At 34.2% G+C, this 6,165-nt stretch overlaps 1 long non-coding RNA gene across 2 annotated transcripts in view; it reads right to left on the bottom strand.

Annotated features, from left to right (window-relative positions):
- Positions 1-4,977: 4,977 nt before the first annotated feature.
- LOC131955668 (uncharacterized) overlaps positions 4,978-6,165 on the bottom strand; it is a 1,770-nt gene continuing 582 nt past the window's right edge. Inside the window, exons 3-4 of one of the 2 annotated variants that reach the window (XR_009388872.1) lie at positions 5,995-6,089; positions 4,978-5,283 (exon numbers count right to left, since the gene is read on the bottom strand). This is a non-coding gene — a long non-coding RNA (uncharacterized LOC131955668). The remainder of the gene's footprint in view (positions 5,284-5,994; positions 6,090-6,165) is intronic. The other variant, XR_009388871.1, reaches the window with a different exon arrangement.

A 6,165-nucleotide genomic window follows, 5' to 3' on the forward strand; every position in this document is an offset into this window, starting at 1 on the left:
CCTGGCCGGTCAACTGATCAGCAAACTCGGGGTTACTGCGCATGCTCGAGGTAGCGCGTAAGAGAAGAAAATAACCCAGCAAAAAAAAAACGACAACACTCCCTTCCCCCCCCCCCCCCCCCCCTCTCCATTTTACATACATTACTTAGTCATAGTCTACTACACTTCACACTCTCATATAATAATAATAATCAGACTAGTGCATGGATTTGTACTTTCCCTTTTAACTGGGCAAATGATTTTCCAGACGTACTTTAAAACTTGTAAATAAAATTTAAAAGGAGAAAAACAACTGTCACTTCTGTAATTCTTGATAAATTCTTGGTTTATCAGTTTATCAAGTTTAATTAGGCCAATAATATTTATTGATTTAAAAGAAAGCTTGAATTATATTTTCAGAAACTAGAAAATTCTACACGATGCACGCCCCATATAATTTTTCCCTGAGTGGGATGGGCAGGGGCCAGTGTCTGACTCGTGCCTGGCTATACAAAGTACATTCCTGGAGTACGTGCTCCGTATTTTCCGGGGCCTTGCCACAAGGGCACATTTCGCCACACCCAACCTTCAGTTTTCTGAATCTGACCATCTTTGTTTTAGAGTCTAGATGTGTTGGGGATCTTTGATAAAATTATATTTGTAGAAAAGCTCTTCAGTCAAAAAAAGGGAGAATTCGGCTTCCGGCTGAAAGAAATATAGCAATACGTTGGAGTTCTATATTATGGAAAAGTACAGAAAGGTTTTAGTTAACACCCCGTACTATATCTACTGTAGCCCCAAAAGTTGGAGTAAACTTCCTGTACTATATACCTACTCTAGCCTCAAAAGTTGGAGTTAACCCACCGTACTATATCTAAATAGCCCCAAAAGAGTGAGTTACCTCCCTGCACTATATACCTACTCTAGCCTCAAAAGTTGGAGTTAACTCACCGTACTATATCTACAGTAGCTCCAAAAGAGAGAGTTACCTCCCTGTATTATATCTACAATAGCCACACAAGTTTGAGTTAACTTCCTGTACTATATCTACTGTAGCCTTAAAAATTGGAGTAAACTTCCTGTACTATATACCTACTCTAGCCTCAAAAGTTTGAGTTAACTCACCGTAATATATATACAGTAGCCCCAAACGAGTGAGTTACCTCCCTGTATTATATCTACTCTAGCCCCAAAAGTTGGAGTTAACTCCCTGTACTATATATCTACTCTAGCCCAAACCAAAATAAACTTGTGTTGATACCCCCACAGACAATCTGGCATCGAGCCACGGACTATTTCACCCAACGTCATAGATCATATGTTTATGTGAGCCGTGCTTACATACAGTTTCACTAAAAAGGTTACTGAGATCAATAACAGGACATACGGTACGTCTAAAGTTTACTGTTACAGTAGCTTATGTTTTTTTCCAGCTATTTTTATTAAAGGGTTTAAAAAATCAGGGGGGTGGGGGTCATTTAAACATTCGATATGCGGTAAAGTGGGGTGGGGGGGAGGGGCATATTTCAATTCAAGAGGAAGTTCTTATACAAATTATAAAAAGTTTATATACGAGGGAAGGGAAAGAAACGTAGCGGGAGGGGGGGGGGATAATATTTGTTAGGCGTGCTGTAAACGTATATTTTAACTAGTTTAAACCGATAACTCTAGCACCATATATTTGATAAAATATCATTCTTTCTTTAAAAAACTGTACTCAACATTTAATTCTTGCACAACTTTTATTTTCTTTTAACTGTCGAACTTACACTTTCATGTTTTAAAGGACTAGAATAACTTGGTCTTAGTTCGTCTTATACAACACACATCACGTGCACACCATCCATGTGCTAGGCAGGGCGAACGTAAAGGAAAACACGTGAACACATTTTCAAAGGGGAGCGGTGTGGGCGGGTGTATATTCGACGGAAAAAACATTTCTTGAGCCCTCCCTCCCCCCCCCCCCCCTTGCCAAGCATGCAAGCAGTGACCTTCAGCTCCGTTTAATTATCCCCATTCCATTTTCTTTAATCGAGATTTTTGTGTTTAGGTGCTAACTTAGCGTAACAATTCTGTTTACAATAATTGTCAACAGCTATTGTAATCAGTTATTGTTTACAATATTTCTCTCTTACGTCTCGATTCTTCCATCTATATTATGATTGGTATTGGTGTGTGTTGGGGGGGGGGGGCGGGATGGGGGGGGGGGGATTGAGGAGGGGGAATTAGTCTAAATCCAATACTAGGGTGGACTAAGTCAAGTTTATTTAGCCCATATGCCATATCATTCAAGGGAACTGTATAGTCAGACAGAACACTGCCAGCATCTTTCATTTCTCTAATATTAAATGTTGGGTACTGATTTTAAGCCGGGTGAGCTCAGCGTCGTCAGAGAGATAAAAGATTGGTCGCATGTGGCGGACCTGTTTGATCTTGAAACCGACGTCACGCTGTCTTTACAAGAACAAGGCTACAAAGACAAAGTTACTGAAGTGTAAGGGGTTTTTATATAAAATATTTGAAGCAAGAGACTTACGAAGATAGTCGGGCCCATTTACCCAGCATCCGACAATGTCTTGATGTTGTGGTCCTATATGTCAATGTCTTGATGTTGTGATCCTATATGTCAATGTCTTGATGTTGTGGTCCTATAAGTCAATGTCTTGATGTTGTGGTCCTATATGTCAATGTCTTGATGTTGTGGTCCTATATGTCAATGTCTTGATGTTGTGGTCCTATATGTCAATGTCTTGATGTTGTGGTCCTATATGTCAATGTCTTGATGTTGTGGTCCTATATGTCAATGTCTTGATGTTGTGGTCCTATATTTCAATGTCTTGATGTTGTGATCCTACATGTCAATGTCTTGATGTTGTGGTCCTATGTTATATGTCAATGTCTTGATGTTGTGGTCCTATGTTATATGTCCATGTCTTGATGTTGTGGTCCTATGTTATATGTCAATGTCTTGATGTTGTGGTCCTATGTTATATGTCAATGTCTTGATGTTGTGGTCATATGTTATATGTCAATGTCTTGATGTTGTGGTCCTACAAGTCAATGTTTTGATGTTGTGGTCCTATGTTATATGTTGTCTTGATGTTGTGGTCGTATGTTATATGTCAATGTATTGATGTTGTGGTCCTATGTTATATGTCAATGTCATGATGTTGTGGTCCTATGTTATATGTCAATGTCTTGATGTTGTAGTCCTATGTTATATGTCAATGTCTTGATGTTGTGGTCCTATATGTCAATGTCTTTATGTTGTGATCCTATATGTCAATGTTTTGATGTTGTGGTCCTATGTTATATGTCAATGTCTTCATGTTGTGGTCCTATGTTATATTTCAATGTCTTGATGTTGTGGTCCTACAAGTCAATGTTTTGATGTTGTGGTCCTTTATGTCAATGTCTTGATGTTGTGGTCCTATGTTATATGTCCATGTCTTGATGTTGTGGTCCTATATGTCAATGTCTTGATGTTGTGGTCTTATATGTCAATGTCTTGATGTTGTGGTCCTATGTTATATGTCAATTTCTTGATGTTGTGGTCCTATGTTATATGTCAATGTCTTGATGTTGTGGTCCTATGTTATATGTCAATGTCTTGATGTTGTGGTCCTATGTTATATGTCAATGTCTTGATGTTGTGGTCCTATATGTCAATGTCTTCATGTTGTGGTCCTATGTTATATGTCAATTTCTTGATGTTGTGGTCCTATGTTATATGTCCATGTCTTGATGTTGTGGTCCTATGTTATGTGTCAATGTCTTGATGTTGTGGTCCTATATTTCAATGTCTTGATGTTGTGGTCCTATATGTCAATGTCTTGATGTTGTGGTCCTATGTTATATGGCAATGTCTTGATGTTGTGGTCATATGTTATATGTCAATATCATGAGGGATTGACCCTTATATTATATCTTGGTGCCTTGATATGACGATCTTCATATTATATTTATTACTGACTAACCAACGTTTAGTCAATGACATATTTTCTATTTTGCAAAACACATGTTTGAGTTTATTTTGACAAACCAATTCTCCCACATCGCAGATCTAGATTGAACGAATACATTTAAAGGGACGCAACCCACATAATAAATTCACATGTAAAAGTTAAGAGTTGCTGTTCCTTGCACAAGGCGCTGTTATACAGCTGTTGGTAGAAAGAGTTGTCTGATTATTGCGCGCTTTTAAGTGGTATTTAGTCTCTTTTTAGGGAGAATTGTTGTTTTTTATACTATTAAATGACAGTAAGAACACAAATCCACATCTACAAAAGAGAAAAAATGATAATTTATATGGAAAACTAGTGTGGTTGTTGAAAAATGTCTGAAAGAAACCCTCCTTGATTTTCAAATAAACCCCTGTATTTTTATTGTTAATTCCACTCAATAAAATACCAACTGTCAATCAACGAGAAAGAACCCTAAAGTTTTTTAACATGCACTTGGGTTTAGATGGGTATTTGATTTGCAAGCAGAGTTCTTCCAGACTTTTTCTCCCGGGGGGGGGGGGGGGAATGCACTTGATATTTTCTGGGGGGCGGTCAACATTTTCTGGGGGGGGGGGGGGGGGGGCGGACACTAGTAAAAGTATATGTTTGCTATATAAATTCCATCTCGTTTGGGGGGAGGGGGGCAGTAGACTTTTTTCGGAAGAGATGCCTGGAAGAAACTCAGTTTGCAAATCAAAACAGTTTTCTAATGTAGAAAACAAAACAATCAGACAACATATTCAAAGCAAGGGGGGGGGGGGAATTCTACTCTTCTACTCAGTTTTAAAAGATGTCTTATAGTGATTGAAAATATTTTCATTAATTTTATAAATTTGACATTTTTTTTAAATGAAAAGTGGAGTTAATATATTTTAATTTAACCAGCTTTTTTTTGAAAATCTATTTTACAACCTAATCTAAGTATTTTTAAATTATGTGTTTACATGAATTTGAAAAACTCTAAACAATTCAGCAAACTCAAATTTAGCTACTGTATATTTATTTCAATATTAAAAGGTTTTACAAATATTTTCATGTCAAAAGTCTAAAAAGTGTTAAATAAGCCTATATATTGACTGCAAATTAAGACATAAAAGAAGCTAAACTTTATTAAACAAACGTCCACAAAAAAATTTCAATTTTAGCCACTGCATGGCTTTTCTCTTTGCTGAAATACATAAGATAAGAATTTTTCTGAAATTAATGTTCGTTTGATGGCTTTTCCCTGTGATGGATTTCTCTTGTTATGATTACCCTTGTGATGGTTCTTCCAGTTTCTTTCATCATCTGTTTTTCCACTCTACAGTAAAGGAAAAATACTGACACATTTAATACTACTTCATTCAAAATATTTCTTGCTTAATGCTAAAATGTTAATATTATTTAATTGAAATCCTTTAATAGTATATTTATTTTTCTATTAGTACCGACAGCATAACTTTAATTAAGATTTCATATAGCCTATATATATATATATATATATATATATATATATATATATATATATATATATATATATATATATATATATATATATATATATATATATATATATATATATATATATATATATATATATATATATATATTATATATTTATATATATATATAATATATTATATATTAGGCCTATATATATATATATATATATATATATATATATATATATATATATATATATATATATATATATATATATATATATATATATATATATATATATATATATATATATATATATATAGGCCTAATATATAATATATTATATATGTATAAATATATATAATATAGATATATATTTATATATATATAGGCACATATTAATATGATTGTATAAATATATATAAGCATATAAGCATATATATTACTAGTGTATAGTTACAAACACTAGTAATTGGTAACAACGTTATCTAACTTTAATAATTTATAATTTCCTTTATCATTTTTATTTTTTTATTTTTTGCAAATGTTTTACTGAAGGAGCATTAGTGCTCTTGGTGCTTGGAATTACCCAGGAAGTTGAGTCTGTTAAACCTGGTCTAGTGGTTGGTGGTGGTGTAGTTATAGAACTGTTTTGTTTCACAGTGGTTGTTAAGTTCACTTTATCTGAGGAAAAGTTCAGAATTTAGTTTTTAAAATTATATTAAAACATTTTTAATGTAGAGATAATTTTAATAAGATT

Source organism: Physella acuta, unplaced genomic scaffold, assembly GCF_028476545.2.
Source record: "Physella acuta isolate Inbredline_101_S28 unplaced genomic scaffold, ASM2847654v3 ptg001091l, whole genome shotgun sequence".
NCBI classification, from domain to species: Eukaryota; Metazoa; Mollusca; class Gastropoda; family Physidae; genus Physella; species Physella acuta.